Source organism: Sminthopsis crassicaudata, chromosome 5 (assembly GCF_048593235.1).
Source record: "Sminthopsis crassicaudata isolate SCR6 chromosome 5, ASM4859323v1, whole genome shotgun sequence".
Lineage (NCBI taxonomy): Eukaryota > Metazoa > Chordata > Mammalia > Dasyuromorphia > Dasyuridae > Sminthopsis > Sminthopsis crassicaudata.
The window spans coordinates 38,706,511-38,729,220 of NC_133621.1; the positions used below are offsets into that span (position 1 = coordinate 38,706,511).

At 37.0% G+C, this 22,710-nt stretch overlaps 1 protein-coding gene across 9 annotated transcripts in view; it reads left to right on the top strand.

The window, feature by feature from the left end:
• Positions 1 to 20,036: 20,036 nt before the first annotated feature.
• Positions 20,037 to 22,710, top strand: part of TMEM108 (transmembrane protein 108) — a 346,872-nt gene continuing 344,198 nt past the window's right edge. For 5 of the 9 annotated variants that reach the window (XM_074271195.1, XM_074271196.1, XM_074271193.1 and 2 more), the window contains exon 1: positions 20,037 to 20,256. The gene's annotated coding sequence lies outside the window, so the exon portion shown is untranslated. The remainder of the gene's footprint in view (positions 20,257 to 22,710) is intronic. The other 4 variants (XM_074271202.1, XM_074271205.1, XM_074271200.1 and 1 more) reach the window with 3 other exon arrangements.

Here is a 22,710-nt window from a genome sequence, read left to right on the forward strand (position 1 = left end):
TGATGAAAGCAAACATTTAAAATACATATGGATAAAGAGGACAATATATAAAACTAAAGATCTTCATTTTATATAGCTTGCATTTCATGTTAAATATATAATTAGTTCAATATGTAGCTTTCAAAGTTGTCCAGATTGTCTGTGCTTTTGGAATTTTCTTCTGCTTTCTTTTCTTCATTTGAAAAAAAAAATCAATGCAACTTTTTAACTTTTTTTTCTTTCTCATTTCACCCCCTACTCCCATCTCCATCTTCCCCATTCTTTCAATATCTTTTCTCATTTTTTTCTCCCATCCTAAATGGAAGAAAAACAAAGCCCTTATAACAAATATGCATCATTAAGCAAAACAAATTTCCACAATGGTTACGTCCAATAATTAACATTTTAATTCATCTTTAATCCATGATATTTTTGTAGAAGGGTATTCTATCTATCAGAAGTCTCAAGTATAAGTTTTATTTCTTAATAATGTTGTCATTACATAAATTGACCTTACCACTGCAGTCAGTTCATGCAGATCTTCCCAGGTTTCTTAGAAACAGGCAATTTTACTATTTCCCATGTATAATAATCCACATTATTCACATATTTTAATTTATTAGTGATTCTCCAGTAGATGGATTCTCTTTAGTTTCTAGCTCTTTGGTACTATTAAAAAAATCAGCTACACACACATACACACACACACACACACATAAACGCCCTTAGAGGTGGTATAATTAGGTCAAAGAGAACAGTTACATTTTAGTGACTTTTAGGATAGAATTACAAACTGTCTTCCAGATTGGATAGACCAATTCACAGCTCCACCAATAAAACATCAATATGCCTATTCATAGTTCTTCCAATAATTGGTATTTTTCATTTTTTTCATCTTTACCAAATTGATAAACAGAAGTAGAGACTCAGAGTTGTACTAGTTTACATTTATTTATAATTGATTTGAAGACTTTTTTTCATTTTTCTATTGATAGCTTAGACTACTCGGGGTAGCTATGTGGTACAATGGATAGAACAGCAGCCCTGAAGTCAGGCAGACCTGAGTTTAAATCAGAACTCAGATATTTAACACTTCCTAAATGTGTGACCTTGGGCAAGTCACTTAACCCAAATTGCCTCAGGGAGGAAAAAGAATTGACTACTTATACTTTAGATACCTTTTTTCTATTGGTAAATGGCTCTTAATCTTATAAATTATAAACTTCTAATAGAGCTTAGAAATGAGACTTTTATCAGGAAAACTTTTCTCAAAGCTTTTTTCCAAGTTGCCTATACATATGTATTATTATTTTTTCTTTCTGAGAGAGCTTTTTACTTTTACATAATAAAAATTGTCCATTTTATCTTCTGTGATCCTTTCTACCCCTTATTTGATCATAGAGTATTATCCTCTTACACGTCTGAAAGGGAGTTCCTTTCTCACTCCTTTAATCTGCTTTTATTTTTACTTTCTATGTTTAAGTCATGTACTCATTTGAAGTTTATTTTGGCATATGGTGTGCAATATTGGTCAAAGCCTAATTTCTGCAAGATTACTGCCCTATTTTCTCAGCAGTTTTTGTCATATAATGAATCTTTATCTAAATTTCAAGACTATAAGTATATAAAACACCATGCTACTATATTCATTTGTTATAGTTTGCTATAGCCCTAAGCTTTTGTACTGACTGACCCCTCAATTTTTTAACCAGTACCAAACCATTATACCAATAATTACTTTGTACACTAGCTCAAAATCTGGTACTAGGTCCCTTGTTTGTCACTTTTTCCATTATTTCCCTTGATATCTTTTACCTTTTCCTTTCTCTAGGTAAACTCCATTTTTTTTTCTAATTTTAGAATGCAATCCTTTGGTAGTTTGATATGTCATTAAATAAGTAAATTATTTAGGTAACATTTTATTATACAGATGAAAAATGAATATTTCTTTATTTTAAACTTGTAATTGTATAATTCCTATGAAGTGGCTTGGTAGATAAACCTTGTATTGCTTCTGATATTATTGAAAAAACTTTGGGGCAATTAGATGGTACAGTAGATAAGATACCAGCCCTGAAATTAGGAGGACTTGAGTTCAAATATGACCTCAGATATTAAGCACTTCCTAGTTGTATGACCCTAGACAAGTCACTTAACCCCAATTGTGTCAGGAAAAAAGGAAAAGCCTCTAATTACATATGTTATTACGATGGTTTTATATATTCTATATTTATTCTGAATATAATTTCTTTAACTTCAAGAATTTGCTGGTAATACATAGGTTCTTCTGATCTACTTGAGTTTGTTGTATATGTAACTTTCTTAAGTGGATTGCTTTAATTGAATTTAATTTCTATATGTCTAGATAAACCATCATGAATTTGAATTTAGGCCTTCCTGAGTTCAGGCCCAGTGTGTCTCTATTGTTAAACCCCACAAATTTTAACAGCTTAAAATGCTTGTATTTCTTCCTTTGAAAACTAGTCACAGTTTCTAGCCATTTATAGGTTGGGAAATAGCTCTTAGTCTTATAAGTTTGACTCATTTCTAGTTTCTTTGGAATGAGATCTTTATCAGAGAAATGATTAGAAATTTTTTTCTTAATTACCCTTCTAATTTCTACTACATTAAATTATTTCAGGCAAAAATCTTTTTAAATGTATGTGACAAAATTTTCCATTTTATTTTTTGTGATCTTTTCTATCATGTGTTTAGTTATAAGCCCTTCTTCTATTCATAGATCTAAGGAGTATTTTTTTTCTTTTTCACCCCTAATTTGTTTATGACGTGACTTTTAATACTCAAGTCATATATCCATTTGGAGCTTATCTTGGTATATGGTGTGAGGTGTTGATCTAAAACCTAATTTCTGCCAGATTTTTGTCCACTTTTCTTAGTTTTTTTTTGTCAAATATGCAATCTTTCTTCCAGTTACTGTTCTTTGGGTTGGTCAGGTACTATGCTACTACTTTTTTTTAAATTCTGTATGTTATATCCTTAAGCTTTTGCACTAATCAACCAGAGCCAGTAGCAAAACATTTTAATGATTACTGCTTTATAGTACAACTTTGACTTATTCTTTAGGATTGTCATTTAATTGCCAAATAATTTATAATATTTTCTTCAAAGATCTTTTACTGAATTTTTTCTGCATTGTAGTCAGTAAATTATATATTTAATATTTCTGCTTTCCTGAACTTTTAAAGTTTTTGTGTCCTATTATGTGGTCTTTTTTTAAAGGTGACATTCATGCCTGATAAACATATTAATGTTTTTCTCTTCCCATTTAATAATATTGTTTTTAACTTCCTTCTTGTTTACTCTTTTTTAGATTTGTCACAGTCTGAAGGGTATACATTCAGGTCCCCTACCATTATAATTTTGTTGTTTATTGCTTTCTGTAATTCAATGAACTTTTTTCATTAAGTACTTAGTTTTTAATTATTGATATCGATTATTTGTCTATGATGCCTCAGAGCATGATATTCTGTTCTTATTTATTCCCTTTTATCTTTTCTATTATGATTTCTATTATTACTATTTCCTGAAATCTTAATTATTAATCTTCTTTTTTGAGTTCACTAAAAGTATAACACATTTGGTTTTATCCCTTCAATTCACTTCATGAATATTCATCTTTCAAGTATTTTACTTTTTTTGTAAACAATATATTGTGAGACTCAGTTTTCTAAACTCCTTTGCTATCCTTTTTCATTATGTGAATGAGTTGATCTCATTTCATGATGAATAAGTGCTTTTCCCTCCATTCTCATTCCTCTTTATAAAGAAGATAAAGATGATGAAAGTGGAGTTTGCCTAACAATTGTGATCTATAAATAATGCAATTTGTTTTAGCTCTGTGGCCTCTCTTCTATGAACCTTGAAGTTCTGAAAGGACATAAAAGAAATCTGAAAAGGTACTTGCTTTTTCTCCCACTATTACATGTAAACAATTCACCCTCATGTAATCCCTTCAAATTGATCAAATTTTTCCCTTTTCTCCTACATTTTCATTTCAAAGCCTATCTAGGTATAATCTTCCTATAAGAAAAGTTTTGAGATCTTTTATTTCATTAAGGTCAATTTTTTTCCGTTTTTTTCCTGGATAAATTATTCTTGATTGTAAGCCAAGGCCATTTGCCTGTTCTTTATAGTGGCAACTACTAAGTCTTCTGTAATTCTGTTTTGGTTCTGCTTGGTATGCTTGAAAATTTTATTTTTGGCTCCATAGAGTATATCCTTTTTGATGTGGAAGGACCAGATTTTAGTTATGATATTCTTGGGACAGTTCATTTTAGGATCTCTTTCAGGAAATGACTAGTGGCTTCTTCCCATTTTTAATATGACCTCTGATTCTAAGAGATCTGAATAGTTTTAGGGTATGACTTCTTGAAATATAATTTCTAAACACTTTGGTAATAATTTTCAGTATTCCAATTATCTCTCCTTCACAAATTTTCCATATTAGCTTAATTTTTTTTTTCTGTTTTCTAATCTTTTGATTTTGTGATATTTCTTGTCTCTTGGAACTGTTTTCTTTCAAGTTAGGTTTGTCATCATATGTTTTGTCATTAATTCTTCTTGCCACTTTTTCCTCCCAAGCTTTACCAGTATCCATTTCTTATTTCATGTCCTTTAGGTGCTTTTATAATTCTTGTGGTCAAGACATTTTCCCCTGAAGCTTATTGTGAGATTACTCTCTTCTTCACAGTTAACCCTTCGAGTATCTCTCAGTTCAAGTTATTTCTTTGTAGTACTTAGTGTTTTCTTCTGTTTAGTCATATTTCCAATCTCAGGTTTGAATTAGAATCTTATGCTCCATTCCTGTACTTCTGGATGGTATTGTTAGGTCCTACTTGATTCCTGAGAGAGGCCACAGAGCTAAAACAAATTACATCATTTATAGATCACAATTGTTAGGCAAACTCCACTTTCATCATCTTTATCTTCTTTATAAAGAGGAATGAGAATGGAGGGAAAACTAAACCTCACTATCTGTAGGAATTGTTGAGATTGTTGCCGCTGTGAGTTGGATGCAAGTTGCCTACATCCTGGGTCCAATGTGGGCTGCATGGATGCTGGTCTAGTCCTGTTTTCTACAGTGGTTGGGAACCTTAGGTCACCTCTTTCTGGGCACTGCTCTTGCCCTATATCTTGTTGGAATTAGGTCCTTGGGTTTCACACCAGCCCTAGGTGTTACTTTGACCCTTTATCTTGCATTGCGTGGGGTTATTGCCCTTGGATTCCCCCACACTGGATATGTCTACAGTAGTCAATTGGATCCCTGAGTAATCTTGAGTTGGCCCTGTCTACTATCATTGATGGGGCCATTGTATTGCCCATATGAGACTCTGCTGTGACTTTTTCTCCTACTGTAGGACCAAGCTGTTTTAAATTTCACATTTTACCTACCATCTGCTCAAGTTTTCAGCAGCATTCTGGCAACCTTTTTGTGGAGCTCTGGACTAGATGGAGGAGTTTAGCTTATAGGAGGAGTATATGGTTTATAGTTTGTTCTCCTTGGTTTTCTTTTATCATTGTTTTTTTTCTGGTGAATTTTTAGAGTTTTCCTGGGCTATCTGTGTATGACCTGGATTCCTAGGAGTTCTAACATACCACTGTCTTCCCACAACTCCCCAGAATAAACTTGGGATAAAAAAAAATTTATGTGTCAGTCAATCCAAATCTCCTGAGATTATAGAAATCCTGAAATAGAGCCTGGTGCCTGGTACCATCAATCTACTTGATTCACAACACCTCCATTATTTATGTTAATATTCAGTATATCTAAAGGCAGAGAAATCATTATGCAGTCCTAAGGGAGTCTAGATTAATAAGTTCCTTTGCCTGTTCACATTGTATTATGACTAGTAGATTATTGCTTTCTTCTATATGTTTTAAATTTGATACAAGTGACTATTCAGACAAGGAGTTCATCAGAGTGAAAATGAAAAGTATTTTGTAGTCTCATCCATGTTTGTCTTTGAGGATTTAACAAAATAATTTAAATCTTATTAATTCCCTGACGATTATTTATCCTGAATATCAGCAATGTCAGAAGAGGGAATATCTTGGGTTCTGTTCAGAAATAAGAAGAGACAGAGATTCAAACTATGGCTTTTTTTGTATTTAAATCTCTAGCCCAATGGCCTCATACTCAAGTTGTATGTTGGTTTTAAGTTCATACCCCTCATATATCTGCATGAACTTTATATATATTTTTTCTACAAATAACAAATTATTGTTTTTATTATCTGAACAACAGGATGAAAAGCTCGATGATGTGATTCAGGGAATTGTGGGTAATCCAAAGCATGTTTTGGGAATCTTTCTTGAAATATTTCTTTACTGAAAATCTTTCATAGTTGACTCGAGTATTGCCAATCCACATTGTACTGGAAATATCCATATTTTATTTCAATTCAATTGAACACAGAAATGTTTGTTTAATTATTTAATTTTGGAATAATGTAGCAGAAATCACTTAAAACAGTACAGGTGACATTTAATCTAATGACTTGATTAAAGCACTTCTAAAGCACATTCCTAGAAATGCAAGTTGACAGGTGTTGGGTATGTCTTTCTCTCTGAATTGGCATTGTAAGGCACAGTAATCCTACTCCGTTTAGTATAGAAGACAGCAATGAATCACCTCAGTTTAGGCTTTATCACTTCTGTCCATCCTCAAATCACTTTCTTCATTCATTTTACCTCTTCAGTGACAATCAAAATTTTCTATGTTCCATACAATTCAGTTTAGCTATCATTTAAGTTCCTATTATAATCCAGGCACTGTAGTCGGCAATGTGGATTCAAAGACAAAACTATAACACTCCTTGCTCTCAATGAGCTTATATTTAATTTTAAAAAAACAACATGGATGTTAACATATAAAATACATAATAAAAATCAGAGTAGGATAGGACAGAAAAAGAACCTTAACAATTATAAGAATCATGAAAAGTCTCCAAAAAAAAGGTGGCATTTGAATTGTGAGTCTTTGCTTCACATTTCTTTTGTGTAGAGGAAATAAATAGCTATCCCATTCCTGATCCTCATTATACACCATGTACATTTCTGTTCTATCATTTATAGAAGATCCTAAATAGGAGTCAAACATAAAATTTACATAATTTTCTCTGAGACTGAGGTATAAAGAGCAAAAGAGTACAAGGAAGAGTGGGTTTGGACCTTTCTTATAGGTGGTCAGGTATTGAACCTGATTCACATGCATGTTTCTACAGCCAAGATCAATTCCTTCTCAAAGGAGAAGATGGAGCCCCAATCTCCTAAGCCCAGGAGCAGTTAGGACTGTTTCATATGGAATGCATGTAAATCAAGGAGATGGTCATATAATGAAATAGTCATTTCATGATAGACCATTTAAATGGAAATGAAATTTTTCTCAGCTCTAGCAAGATTTTGTTTTATATCACTCCTATGACAAAAACTGGACAAATTCCTTAGCCTCTTAGTGTTAGAAACAACATTGTAAGATTATAAATTACAGAGAAGTTTCCAAGTTGCATTAAGATAGGGAGGGAGTTTTCTCATTCACTAGTTCCTTATATTAATAAAAATGAGGCTAGTACCTTTCCCTAGTCTAGCAAAAGTAACAAAACAGACTCATAATACTGAAATAGGATTAATTTGAGAATATGGCCCCAAAACATCTTTTTAGTTTGAAATCCATGATCCTACCTCTAATTTTTACCTCTGAGGTGGGATGTGGTAATATCTCTATTGGACCCAATTGAGGAATCTCATTCCCAAATGCTTTCCATTTCAAGTATATTTGTAGGAGTAGGAAGGGGAAGCCAGGAAGAAACTTGATAATATCTATAAGACAAACAGAATGAAAAATACAATATTGAAAACATTTACATTTTAATAATGAAATGATAGCAACGATGTTTATTTGTTCTATGTCCTTTTAGGACTTCTTTTTCATCTGTATTCACATTAGATATTACTGATGGTTTTTTTTAATAATCACACTTGCTTTGTATATTTTTTTTAACTTTTCATTATTTTGTATGAATTTTTCCCATATTTCTCTGTATTCTCACATTCATCGATTTTTATATATATGGATGGATGGATACATATATGTACATATGTATATGTACATGTATACATGTGTACATGCATATATATATATCAATATTACAGAAATATTTCATTATATTGACCCAACATAACTTATTTATCCATCTCTCAATTGGTAGAGATTGAATCTGACCAGAGGAACCCACTAGTATAAGTCAGGTAGCAGTATTCCAACTTCTTATGTCTTCTTCCAACTTTTAAGCCTTTGTATTGAAAGCTTGCAGAGGACCAGTATCAAAGCCTTGACTTCCCTTTTTCAAGTCATGGAATCCCCTAAAGTTAATCTAATAAGGCATAGAAGTCTATTAGTCTGCATATATAGAGTAAGTACCCACTATTCTTGTCATGGGTCTTTGCAGTATAACATTTATAATTCTGGTACTGGGATCACAGGGTCAAAGGATATGATCAGTCTTGTAATTAATTCTGTTATACACTGATAACTTGTTCTTAAGTTGTTCTTCAAAAAGATTATGCCAATCTACATTTTCCCAGCATTGTAATAGAGTGCCTCTTTCCTTATAGCCCTACCAAAATGCATCATTTTTAAAAACCAAGCTAATGGAAGTAAGATGATACCTCAAGGTGGATTTAATTTGCTTTCCTCTGGTTATAAAAGAGTTTGAACTATTTTCAATTAAGCATTAGCAAAGTGTTTTCCTACCTTACAAAAGTGAGCATTCATATCTTTTGATTACATCATTCATTGAAAAATGAATATTCAATTCAGTCCAACAGATATGTGTCAGTTGAATCTTATATGCAAAGCACTGTGCTAGATGCTGGGGATTCAGAGGCATAAGTAAAAGTTTCCTGTCCTCCACATGCTTGCATTCTCTGGGGACATACGATATAAACAAAGAAATGAGTACAATATAATTTGACAAGGATGAGAAAAAATAGGGTGAAACAGAAAATGTGCTTCATTTGGAATTCGATGGCATGGATTTCAATTCTGATTCTGCCTTAGACAATTCACTTCATATGTTTGAGTCTCAATTGCTTCATCTGTAAAATGAGAGAATTGGACCAGATGACCTTTAAAGACCCTTCCACTTTTCAGTTCGTGATCCTATGAACTAACTTCTATGGAAAGGATGGAGAGGGAGGGACAAGGGATGACAGCAGAACCTTTTTACTGAAGTGAAAGTAAGCTGAATCTCCAAGAAATGAGGAGAAATCAAGTTGAAAAGAGAGCATTGAAGATATGGGAGCTAGCTAGTGTAGAGACCCCCAGAGCAGCTGGGAGATAGAATGCTTAATTCAGAGATTAACTAATAAACCAATTTGGCTGCAAATGGAGTGCTTGTAAAGGAATAATAAGAAATGAGGCTGGAGAGGTAAATTGAAGACAGATTATAATGAGTTTTAAATGCCAGGCAGAAGGATTTGCATTTCATTAAAGAAACAGCAGGGAAGCACCAAAGGTTTTTGAGCTGGGGAGTGATTAAACCTGTGTTTTAGGAACATTATTTTGGCATCCGTATGAAGTATGAATTGGAAAAGGACAATTAAAATCGGGGAGACCAATAGGAGGCCATTATAATAATGGCCTGGTTCAAGAGAATGGAATGGATGTGAGACATGGATAGGTAGAATTGAATAGATTTGGCAAGTGATTGGATATGGAGAGAGAAAGGAAAAAGTCAAGGATAACTTTGAGGTTGCATACTTCTGTGTCTGGGAGGATGGTCAACAGAAATGTTTAAAAGGAAAGAAAAAAGTTTAAGAAAATAAAACTTTTTTAAGTATCAAGAGTGATACAGGGGCAAATATTGGACAATAATTACTTTTGTGAATGTATATCAATTCTTTATAGATTGTGTATTGGTTTATCAGATATTTTAACATATTTCCTACAAATAGTTCCTCCTTCCCCCAAGCCCATTTCTTTTTGCCTTATCAATTAATGCTTTCACATATTAATAAGCAGGAGAAAGACAGTGCTTGAAGAAAATGGACTTTGGGGATTTGACAGGGTTTAGGAGATCCATTGGCAATCCAGTTTCTAAGACCCTAGAAAGGCCAGAAATACCAGGACCACTGGACAAAGATATGTACAAAGAGGAAACATTTTTCTTATCTTTGGCAAGGGGAGGTTTTAGTTATTGCATGTAGACATAATGATCCTCTCAAAGCAAACAAACTATTCTCTCTAGGATATTAGGCATAAAGGCCTACTAGGATAAATAAGTCATTATTGAAGATCCTTGGGTTCAGATGACTTTCTCTATGAACAGGAGAAGGTAGTAGCTTGAACAATTCCTGAAAGTAGCTTATCCTGTACTTGGACTCAGAAAACCTGGGAATAACTCTTGATTCTGACATTTAACCCCACTTAGAGCTTTCATTTCCTTAACTATAAAATGGAAAAAAGAGTATTTGCATTGCTTATCTTCCAAAATTGTGAGGAAAGCACTTTGTACATCCTATAGTATCCTATATATTGGGTATTAATATTATTTCTCCTGAGAGATAACGTTCCACTTGTTCAAATTCAGGAAAGAGCTTTTCTCATCTCAAAGAATGAAAAAAAAGCATAAAAGAGAGAGGGTGAGGAGATCTGAGGATTTTTTTTGTTTATTGTTTATTTAAAACCTGAAATTTCAAGTGTCCCTTGTGAGGTGGGAATGGGAAAGGAAGGTGGTATTAAAAGACTAAAAGGGATTCCTTCTGGCTTTTTGTTCAACTCATCATATAACTGCTTTGCTAAGTTCTTTCTTATTTATCAGTTTATAAAAGAATGTAGAAGATGATTGAATTTCAAGAAGAGTATTTTAAAAGCATCCTCCTCAAGAAGCACTCATTTTATTTCTTGTCTATTTTAGAAATACAACATAATTAGCTATAAACAGAACAGTTTCATTTAATGTAAATTTTCCCTCTGTGTGGGAAATTTAGTTAATATATAATTAATTGTTTCCTGAAATAATATCAGTTTTCTCATCTTGTTAGAAACAAAATATGTATAAGCTTATATAGCTTTCTTAGTAATTGAATTATTGGTACTATAACATAAAAACCTCACCTGCCACTTTTTGGATCAGTTGAACAGAATAATGCCTTGTACTCATCCTTGTTGGTCCTCACAGCCTGAGAGCAACTTATCCTACACTTGGACTCAGAAAACTTGGATATGACTCTTGATTCTAACATTTAATCCTTCAGAAATGAGAAGAATATTTGTACTTCCTGTCTCCCCAAGAAGTGAGGAAAGTACTTTGCAACTTAAAATGTGCTATATGTGTGTGTGTTTATATATGTGTATATATATATATGTATATATATATATTCATATATATGAGTTATTAGCATTATTTCTCCTGGGAGAGTTTCACCCTGTTCAAGATCAGAGCAGAGCTTTTGTTGATCCAAGGGAAAGCTTCTAAACAAGTTAAGATTTTAAAAATGGAATAGGTTGCCTTGTGAAGTATTGACTTCCTTATTACTGTACTCTGTTTTCAGGTTGGACTTCCAATTGCACAATTCTATGACTTTTTTCCAGGGCTTCCAATAAAGTGTTTTAAAATAGTCTTCTAGCTTATGGATTATTATTTATTTATTTTAAAATTCTACTTAAATTCTATTTTAAAATTCTATTAAAATTCTATTTATTTAAAAATTCAGTTAGCTTCCATCTAATACCTAAATTTAGTCCCAGTTCCTATTTCTAAAATGGAATGTTCATATGACAGATCCCTTGTGTATTCTGCCCCACCTCCACATTTTCCCCTACTAACCTGCTGAATTTGATTGTTAATGGATTTCTCATTGACTCTTCCAGGGCCAATTCCTAAAGGCCAAGTCCAATTAACTTCTCAATGGAATTATAGAATTTTAGGAGTGGAAAGAATCTTTGAGATTATATAGTTCTTTCTTTAATCTGGGGAATTTCCTAGATGGAAAGTCTTTCCATCAATACATACTGGTAGAGCTGTGCTCAAGTACCATTTGCAGCTGGGGACTTTCCCTGTTCCTTCCAACTCACAGTATCTCTAGCCCTGAAATTATATCTGGCTAGGCTATAAATTCCTTGAGGTTAGAGACTGTGTGTGAAGGCTCCTCTGAAGGGCTCAGAATAAGTCCTTGTCAGGATAAGCAAAAGTCCTTGCCCCATGTTGTGGACCCAAAATGTAAAGGTCCAGAATTGTAAAAGTCTAGTCGTCTCTAAGTTGTCCTTGGAGACCACTGTCTCGACTCAATCCCAGACTAGACTCTTTTTCTTCCAGAGTGCCGTCCCTAAATCCTTGCCCTCCTGCCCTCCTCCTTCATCCTAGCAAAGATTGTAGTGAGAACTCAATGGGGCTTGTGAAAAAACAACCAATGAACTTGCTCCTTTTAAAGAGCATGTGAGCACTCAGGGGCTTTTGGGAAAATTACTTCAACCAATGAACTTGCTGCTTTTAAAGGCTGTGTAAACTCCTTTTCAGAAGTTCAAAGGTGTAAACTCCCCCTAAAGGTGGGAACTAAAGGTGTGAATTCTGAGCTAGAGAATTGCCCAGACAACCTGAGTTCTCACCTTGTAATCCTAACAACTGTGTTTCTCTTGTCTTTGCCTACTCAGGACCTAAAACTATTCTTACCACATAGTAAGCATTTAATAAATATCTGTTAATTGACTGAACAACCTATAGTCTTAGAGCCTAGAGATATGAGAAGTTAAGTGACTTCTGATGGTCAGGCAGTTGGTATTATAGACAGAACTATATACTGACTTCAAGACTGACCTTGAATCCATTATGTGTTCATAACATTTTGGATTTAGAGCTGGCAGGGAACTATGAGGTTGTTTAGTCCAACCCCCTTATTTTATATTTTATAGTATTTTATTTTTCCAAAAACATGTAAATATAATTTTCAACAATCATTTTTGGTGAAGCAATTGGGATTAATTCTAATAATGTGTTTTAAAATAATCTCCCAGCTTCTTATGGATTATTATTTTTATTTTAAAATTATACTTCAATTCTATTTTAAATTTCTTTAAAAATTCTGTTTATTTAAAAATTCAGTTGGCTTCCATCTTCTGCCTAAATTTGGTCCCAGTTCTTATTTCTCAAATGGAATATTCATATAATGGATGCATAGGGTTACACAGTTAGGAAATGTAAAATTCTGAGGCTGAATTTGAACTCAGATTCTCCTGACTCCAGGGCTGGTGCTTTATCCATTGCACCATTTAGTTGCCCTTTAACATTTATTTTTGTACAATTTTGTATTTCAAATTTTTCTTCCTCCCTCCCTTATCACCTCTGTGCTCAAGAAGCAAGCAAACTCATATAGCTTAAATATGTGCAATTAAAAAAAACATATTTCCATATTTCTCATATGCAAGAAAAATCAGATCAAAACAGGAAAAGTCAAAAGAAAGAAAAATACAAGCAAATAAACACCAAAACATAAAAAGGTAAAAATATTATACTTTGATTCACATTCAGTCTCCATAGTTCTCTCTTTGGATGCAGATGGCATTTTCTATCCAAAGTCTATTGGAATTGCCTTGAATCACTGCATTCCAACCCCCTTATTTAGCAACTGAAAAAAACTGAAGCCCAGAGAGTTTGAAAGATTTTTCCAAGATGACATAATTGGTAAATAGAATAACCAGGAGTTGAATCCATTTCCTCTGATTCCAAATACAGCATTTTTTCTCATTGTACCCTGTTGCTTTTACGTGTCCCATCACCTCTTCATAAACAAATATAAATGTGTTATTACTACTACTTAGGAACCTCCCTTATATCTACTGCCAGCATTCACCAACATATGTTTGCATAATTAAGATCTCATATTATTATTCCTTCTCTTAATTTTACAATTTCCAAAATCTCATTTGACTTTTTAATTCCTTTCATACTGATCTATTCAGCTGGCTGAAAATAAACCCTTATTACCTTTTTGCTATGTGAATCTAGAATATCCAACTATAGAGATTTCACAGCATTTTTTCTTGCAAAATACTCCCTAAGTTTATTAAGTTAAAGAAATGAATAATCATGTAGAAAAAAAAAAGAGATGGATTTGTCTTTTGGGCAAGAGTGAAGTATACTCAGTAAACAGTCTAAGGTAACCATCGATGCCAATGGAAATCCCCAACACAATGGGTGGATCCTTTTTGGAAAATTTTTAGGCATTCAAGGACAAGATAGATGGGTATGGGTGGGGTTCCATCTGCATTATTTGTGAGGGAACTCACATTGATGAAATCACAGGTCTATTGGAGTAGCTGGTATCCTTGACAACACTTCTTAGATGATCCTTCATGGATAAAGCTTAAGCTATTCCCATCCACCTGTCCTTAGCCTTCATATTTTTCTTGCTGCTTATGAAATATCCATTCAAAAATCATGTTATTATCCAAGAAATCCTTTGGGACTAAGATTGAATCTGTACAAAGTGATTCAGAGGGGGGGGAAATAAAAAGCACCAGTAATTAAAACATAGACACAGATATATAAAGTGTTACTCTGCCTCTGTTTACACAACAGATGGCCAATGGAATCTCCAGTAATCTGTGAGCCTTCATGAATGAAATCAATTAAGTTTAGGAAAGCTATTTCTTGCTAGGGAATATAAAAACAGTAGCAATTGTGCAGATGTATGGAGTGAATCTAATTATGCTGGCACAACAGGGTAGTTTCTGGACAAATAGGACTTGGCTAATGGAGACTGGGTTTATATCTCATTCTCTGTCTTTTGTTTGCTGATACATCATCAGTCTTTGGGAGATTTCTGGAAAGTTTTTACCTTAACCTCTACCACTTATTTATATTATAATGCTAACACATCACGTCATGTTACAAACATATCACATTAAATCACATTGTGATCTGAAACCTGAACACCTAAGTGTTTATTAAAATCAACAACCCTCTTATAAAGATAATTCATGTTGGCATCCCAATTCTCTCATTCACTTCATAGCCCTGAGTCAACTCACCCAGGTTTTATTTATTTGTTTGTTTATTTATAGCTTTCCATTGTAATGATATTTCCACTGAAAGGGGAAAAAAAGACATTTTTCTTTTTAAAATTTATGTAGCTTATACTAGTTAAATGCCAGGGAAATTTGTCTTTCTTCTGCTCTGGATGATGATACACAAATTTACAAGGTGAGAAAAATTTCTCCCCTCATTGGAATGTCGAGAAATATATTTTTAAAAGGAAGTGTCAAAGCAGGAAGAAAGTTAGTTTGCAGGCTCACACGTTGGGTTCCCATATTTTCTGGTGTCATAAATGATGTCACACTTTTTAGCAAGATGCCAGGGAGTGCAGAGGCAGTCACATCCATCCATTAAAATGTGGGTCAAATCTCATTACAACTATATGCCAATGAAAACCTCTGTGTAACCAAAAAAATTTTTTTGAAGTTGTAGTCAATAACACACTTATTCCAAGATATACTTGGTAAAAGTAAAATTCTATTTCAACTAAAGAATTAAGACTCCCTTAGAATTTGCTGGAATGGAAACTAGTATGTGATCTACTTAAATCCTTTTGAGTAATACTGGTGGGGATGGAGTACCAAATTATATCCTAAGTGTCAAACACGAGACTTTGATTATAGCTAATGTTATGTTTCAGGGCGCACAATTTGACAAAAAAAAATAATAAAAACATAGCAACAGCTAGTGTGTCACAGTGCAAAGAAGTGAAGTTGAAAATCTGAGTATGAATCTTGGCTCTTTCTTTTACCATCTGTGTAAGTGAGTAACTTTATCTCTCTCAACTTCAAACTTTTCATCTGAAAATTGATGTGTTTAGATTAGATGACCACTAAGGTCCCTTCCAACTTTAGATCTAGAATACTTTAGCCTCCTCCTAGTCCCTAATGAGCATCTGACTCATTATCTTTCTCTTCCCTTCTTCCTTTTCTTTCCCTTTTCTTCCATTCTCTGTCTTCTCTTGCTCTCCCTTGACTTCCCTTGACTTCCCTTCCCTTTCCTTCCTTTCTCTTCCTTGTCTTCCCTTGCTCTCCCTTATCTTCCCTTGCTCTCCCTTATCTTCCCTTGCCCTTCCTTGTCTTCCCTTGCTCTCCCTTATCATCCCTTTGCCTTCCTTTTCTTATTATCCCTTCCCTTAGTGGGTTGTCATTTAAATTTGGGACATAACCCTGAAAATTTCCAATTGGTCAATAAAAATAATTCATGTTTCCAATTTGCAAAATGAGTTGTGTTGGAATAGATGACCTAAAAGATCCATTCCAGCTCTGAGTCTGTGATCTATCCAGTACATTGAGGTGTGCAGAGTACCTTTCCCAAAATGAATCTGAGAGGGGACAATACAAGTATTGCTATCCCCATTTTACAGATGAAGAAACTAAGATTTTGAGTGGCTAAGTGAATTGGTTGTTTAGGGTCATAGAGTTGGGAAGTATTGGAAATCTAAATCTTCTAGACTCCAATTCCTGGTCTCAAGTTCTGCCTGCAGGACAGACTGACAGTGTGACCTGCCTTAAGATCTCAGTTCCCCAGGCAAATCTCCAAAGATTGCCAATGGCAGAGACGCTATCCTGCACTGCTATGTGAAGTTGTCTCAACTTCTTTACCTGAGAGTATTGGGAACTCTCAGGAATGACATATTAGAAATCAAATACAAATTCAGTCTCTGTTACTATAGAATTCTTACTGGGGAGTTACCTATTTTAAAGATTTTTTTTAAAAAATCAAGATTAGGACTCTTTCTGATTTTTTTTTTCTTTTTAGGATGGAACTTCAAGTTAGGACAAGCCCCTGAAGATTTTCAATTCACTAATAACAATGGCTTCTGAGAGAGGAGCATTTATTAGTTATAATTGGTGATTTACACTGTCATCCAGAAGGGCCCTGAGTCTGGTTTGATTGGATGGCAAGCTAAATATTGCAAATTATTTTCTGTTTCTTTGTGTAAGGGCAGACATGTTTCCAGAGACTTCCCGATCAAGTCCATTGATCTGACAGATAAATAATGAAAAGAAAAAAAAACTTTCTCAAGGCATGAAACATATCATGTTTAGACATTCTCCTACTCCACCAAATGTCAGAAAGCAATGCGGGGCTAGGTTTAGGGTATCCAATGAAACTCTTGACTTCATTTTTTAAAATTAAAGCTACTAGTATTCTTGACAATATCAATCTCATTGCCAGTTAAGCAGGAATGATTTCTGGGACTGTGTAATCAGGAAATCTAAAAGGTGAGCTTAGAGTGGCTGAGAAGGACCAAGATTTCTCTTAGTGGTCTTTTGATCACCTTCATGAATAATATGAAATGATTGCTTCAAGCAAAGTATGTTGGAACATTGAATCACTTGGATTTGAAGGGTCTGAAGGACTGGAGATATGTAGAATTGAACACTTTACCTCTAGAAATGCATTAGTGATGAATGACATAGGCAAGCCCTGAGCTGCCCTGAAGAACAAGGTTAAGGTAATTTAAGACTGCAGAAAATATTCAAGTTGGAATACAATACAAGAAGGTGAGATGATTACCACTAAACTCAAAGTGATTTCTTAAGGCTGGAATGTATTTCCAGAAATAAAACAATTGCTGACTAATTTTAAATCCTTCAGGCAAAATTTCCTGTAGCTTATTTGCATAGTTTTAAATGTTTGTTTGAATTGGCTAAGGAACTCCCCTCTCCCACCATTTTGGGCTTAGCTTTCTTTGTTTTGGTGGACAGATTTTTAGTCATTGCACTTGTGTACAATTTCTGGTTCTACTATTTACTATGACTGGATAAATTATTTAAACTCTTTGCCATTTGGAAAAGGGGACAAGTGGAGTCTCTTTAAGGTTTCTTCTAGTTTTAAATTTATGATGTGCTGCTTCTGTATTTGACAGTGTTAGGACTATTTACACTTCAAACTTAGGTAGGAGGGGAATGGCCCATTGATTAGTACAAATCATGTGCAGATGGAGGCTTAATGGTTTTTGATGGCATTATCAGCTTCATCATGGTTCAGAGAGAGCATCCAGGCTGCTCTTGTTTCCAGTTTCCATTTCCCAGCACCAAAATGCTGGCCTAAGTCATTGCTTCCTACCCTGCATTGTTCAGTGGCTGGATTCTTTTACGGTCAAGAAGACCTCAATTCAAATCCTGCTTTTACACTTATTAAATCTGTGACCTGTACAGGTCATTAAACTTACCAGAGTCTGTTTCATCATCTGTAAATGGGGGAGAAGAATTAGCCTTGCGTGATTTTTCAGTTCCCGACCTCACGCTAGCTCCACGATCCTGAGTTATCCAGGATAACTTGTTGAAAGGTCACATTTGATGTCTACAAATCTCCTTAAGAGCAGTGGATGTTTTTGTTTTTGTTTTTGTATTTCTGACACCTGTAGAGTGTCTTGCCCAAAAGAGATGCTTAGCCCATATGTGTTGACTTGAATTGTCCCCCTTCTCCAGGTTTCCCCAGGCTTCCCCAGGCTTGGGAGACCTTCATTAACTATTTAGATTGTCTTTCCATCAGCAAGAGGAAAAAAAAAAAAAAAAAGGTTATCTTCCCAAAAAGTAACTTTGGATAACTTCCAAAACAGAGACACTGTAAAAGAGTAGACCATGAAGAAGGCCTAAAGTTCCAGGGGTTCTCAAACTACTTCCTGTGGGCCAGATATGAAGCTGAGGACGTTTATGAAGCCGATGGGTTGTGGCAAATGGGCTGAGGGGCGGAGACAGAGTGTGAGCTTTTGTTTTTACTATAGTCCGGCCCTCCCAGTCCGAGGGACAGGGAACTGACTCCCTATTTTAAAAGTTTGAGGACCAACCAACATCTTTTGACAGATTCCCTGCTGGTTGGGAGGCAGTCTGTCATTGGTCATGCATACAAATCCCACTTTGCTGTTACCTGTAACAGTGAATAAGTCACTTAGTTTTCCTGGAAGCTACTTTATCTATAAAAGAAGAGCACTAGTCTTAGAAGAATTTTTTAGTTCTAGATGTAGATGAGAAAGTTCCTGAAATACTTCCCAGCGCCCACCCTCCCTGTGTAGGCACTCTGATGGCAGTGAAGTAACTGGCAGACTTAGAGATTTAGAGCCCTGGCTTCCTTCAAGTCCCATTTTTTAGGAGAAGCCTTTTTTTCAGTGCTTCTTAATCCTAGTCTCTGTTGACTATTTCCAATTCATTCTCTTTGTAGTTTATTTGTACAGTTCTTTGCATATTGTCTTCCCCTTCAGACTGTGAACTCAGTGGTACCAGACTGTCTTCTGCCTTTCTTTGCGTTCCCTGTGATCGACAGAGAGGGTTATTGCTTGGCACACTGGGAGTGACCTTTCTGATTCAGGGCCCTCATTTTACATAGCTTTTCTTTGCCAGGGTCCTGGGACTGGAGCTGGTAGGGCTCTCGATGGCATCTGATCCACCCCCCCCACCCCTTTTTACAAATTGCCCAAGGGAGTGTCATGGACTGTCAAAGGGGAGTCTGGAGCCCGGGCGCTTTTCACTGCCTTTACGACCACTGCCCTGAAGCGGCGGCCCGGGGGTGGCTGATGCCCCGCTCCTCTTGCTCGCAGAGTGGCCAAAGGTGCAACGAACGCGAATCCGACAGAGCCTCTGCAAACGCTGCCTTTAGTCTCAGTTAATAGCCCGGCTGCTCCGCTGCACCAGCCGGGCCTCATTGACATGCAGGGGCCGTACGACTCGGGACGGCTCCTGCGCTGCGCCCCGCACCGGGGCTCCCTTTGTCCGTGGCTGCAGCCCGGAGCCGGGCCGGGCAGTCTCCGGCCACCGCTCAGTGACAGCGGCCGAGAGCCGAGCGCCCAGCGCCAGGGGATGGCGCGGCTCCCCGTGGAGTCTGCCCCCAGCGGGCAGGCAGCGGGGAGCACGTCCCCGGGGATGCCCGCGAGCCCTCCAGGAGCCTAGAGGCGGCTCTGCGAGGAGCGTACGAGAGGAGCTGGGGGTGGGAGTGGGGAGTGGGGAGGGGGGTGCGGGTGGGAGAAGGGGATGGTGAGGCCGGCGATTGGCCGGCGCCTGCACGTGACCGCGGCTCGCGAGGCCACACGTGCTATCGGCCTCCCGGGCTGCAGTCGGGCTCCGAGGGCCGGGTAGTCGGAGTGTGCGCGCGCGCGTCTGGGAATGTGGGTCTGTGTGTGAGGGAGCGCGAGCGCCCACGTCTGTCTGCGCGCTGAGCGCCAGTGCCTGCTTTCTCCGCCGTCGCCGCTGTCTGCGAGAGCGTTTGCACTTCTCCCGAGGTAAGAGAGAACCGCTGTTCTTTATTCTCATAAATTAGCCGCCAGCAATGAATGAATGGACGGGGGGGAGCACGGGCGGAGGGGGGCGAGCATTGTTAGCCTCTCACTCGGAAGAGTGCGATTTTGCTTTGGATGGAGTGCAAACATGCAATCAGGCCGGACCGTGGAATCCAGTGCAGCGGCTCCCCGTCTTCTTTGCAATCCCCCCTCCCCCGCCTCCCCATTGAATGTGGCTTCAGGTGCAAAGCCAACTCCGCCGCCCAGCTCAGCTTCGAACGGAACCGGCTGCCTTTGTTGACAGCCGGGGGTGGGGGCTTTAATATTCCCAACAAGCTTGCAGTGGAGTTAAAAATAACAGCCCTGTCAGGTTTGCATCTTCCTGGGTAGCTTAATTGATAAAGATGGGCCGGGGATGGTGCCCAGAAAAAAAATAGATATATATATTTCTCCGCCCGTGGCGGCAGCTCGAGGGGCGATTTTTAATGCGGGGGGAGGGGGCTGGGCACGGAGAGATGGGATGTCACTTTTTGCTTGTTCGCTGCAAAGTGCACGGGGGCTGCGGTGCTCGGGGGAGGGAGACAGGCTGGGGGAAGCAGGGGATCCAGGACCGTGGCAAATGGAGAGAAGGCGAGTAACGCCGAAGCTGGAGTGTAACTGTGCAGAGAGGGAAGGGGAAGATAAGACAGTTTGCTTACCGTGGCTCTGCAAGCCCATCGCCACTTAGCCGAGCTCGGTGGAGTGCCCTCGGTCAGTCAGCGAGCTTCCCCTCCGCGCTGCCTCAGTGCCGCACTGTGCCCAAGCGCTGGCCATACAAAGAAAAGCAAACCCCCGGTCCCTGCCTTCAAGGAACTCCCATTCTAATGGGCGAGACCACAGGCAAAGAATTAGGAACCTGCAAAAGAGTATAGAGTGCAAGGACTGCTGCTGCTTCTACTTTTACCTACATTCAATCTCGGTGCTGGAGAAAGGGAAACAGCACACTCTTTTTTTTTTAAGCCACAAAAAATAATTGAATATTGGTGCAATTGAGCTAAAGGAAAGGCTGAAATTCTTTTTTTTTTTTTTTTTTTTAAGATAAATTGGGGAAGAAAAAGGCCTGCAGTGAACTGCAGAATATGTCACTATTGAGGGAAATTTGGTTTTTTGGAGAGGATTTGGGGAGAGCCTGTTAGCTGAGGTTTTCTGGCAGTACATACACCGACAGTTCACTGCTGCCAGTCAATGCCTTTACAGGCTTTTTTAGGGAAAAAAAGGCAGCACCGGAATTAGGCAGCCTCAGAGCTCGTCATTTTCTGAATAGTATGTTTTGAAAAAGCTGTTTGGCTTCTGTAAGAGGTCACTTAGCAGAGGTCCCTAGAAAGAGCTGAGGGGATGTCTTATGTCAATTGATACTAAAATGAAGTATAAAGAACACGTTGAGATTGTACCGGTGACACCTTGCCTCAGTTCTCGCTTTTCTCAAAGCTCACGATAAAAAGAACATTCCATATGGTACTCCAGTAGGAAGATGTAAAAGTTCTTTGGGGATTCACCTGGTTGATTCAAGGCAGCATTGAGCTCATCTGCCAACCTGCTGGATAGGAAACTCTTCCATTTACTGATTTTATAAGGATTTTATTCCATTCCTAATTTTGAGAATAATACAGTTAAAACTGCATAGCATGGGAGAGGAGGCAGATTTCTGAGACAGTCTAATGCCAGTTTTCTGTTTACTTCAACCCCCTCTCTCCCATTTTCCTGCCTCTTCTTTGCTCTTTGCTATAATTGTCTTTTTTATTACAAGAAATAATTTTATTTCCATTAGAACCATGATAATATTCCTAGTTTCCAAATGTCTACAGTTTCCAACATATTTAGGATGAGAGAAAAATTAGGGTAGAATTCTTGATGTTAGTATGGCTTTTGGTTTGATGGTACAATTATTGGGAATAGGCAACAACTTCTGATTTGTTTTGTGGAGGGAAAAAGAATTTGAAAAAAAAAAACAAAAACAAAAACAACCAGCTGCTATGAAGCTTAACTAGGAAAAAAAAAAGGAAGTGAAAAAATAATTGGTTACTAACTAAGCAAAATGTAGTTTGTTGCCCCAGATATATAGAAGGATGTGACAAATTCTTTTAAAAACTTAACTGACTCAGAATCATTGAATGGTAGAGAAGGAAAGGATCTTGTAGAATATCTCTTTCTAGATCAGCATCTTCATTTTGAAAAGGAGGGACTCAGTAGTGCATAAAGCTAAAGAATTGGCTGTCTTAGAGTGTTAACTTATGCACTAAGTAGTTATTTGAACTCTCCAGGGTTGGGGACAGGAAAGGAGAGATGGAATGCTAGAGATGAGAATCTACCCATCTTACAGTATCATTTCCTCTTTGGGAGACGATATGTGGCCACATGCACAAAAAAGCTCAGGGGAACCAAGTGAAGAATGGTTCTGAATCCTCTTCTTAGGTGCTA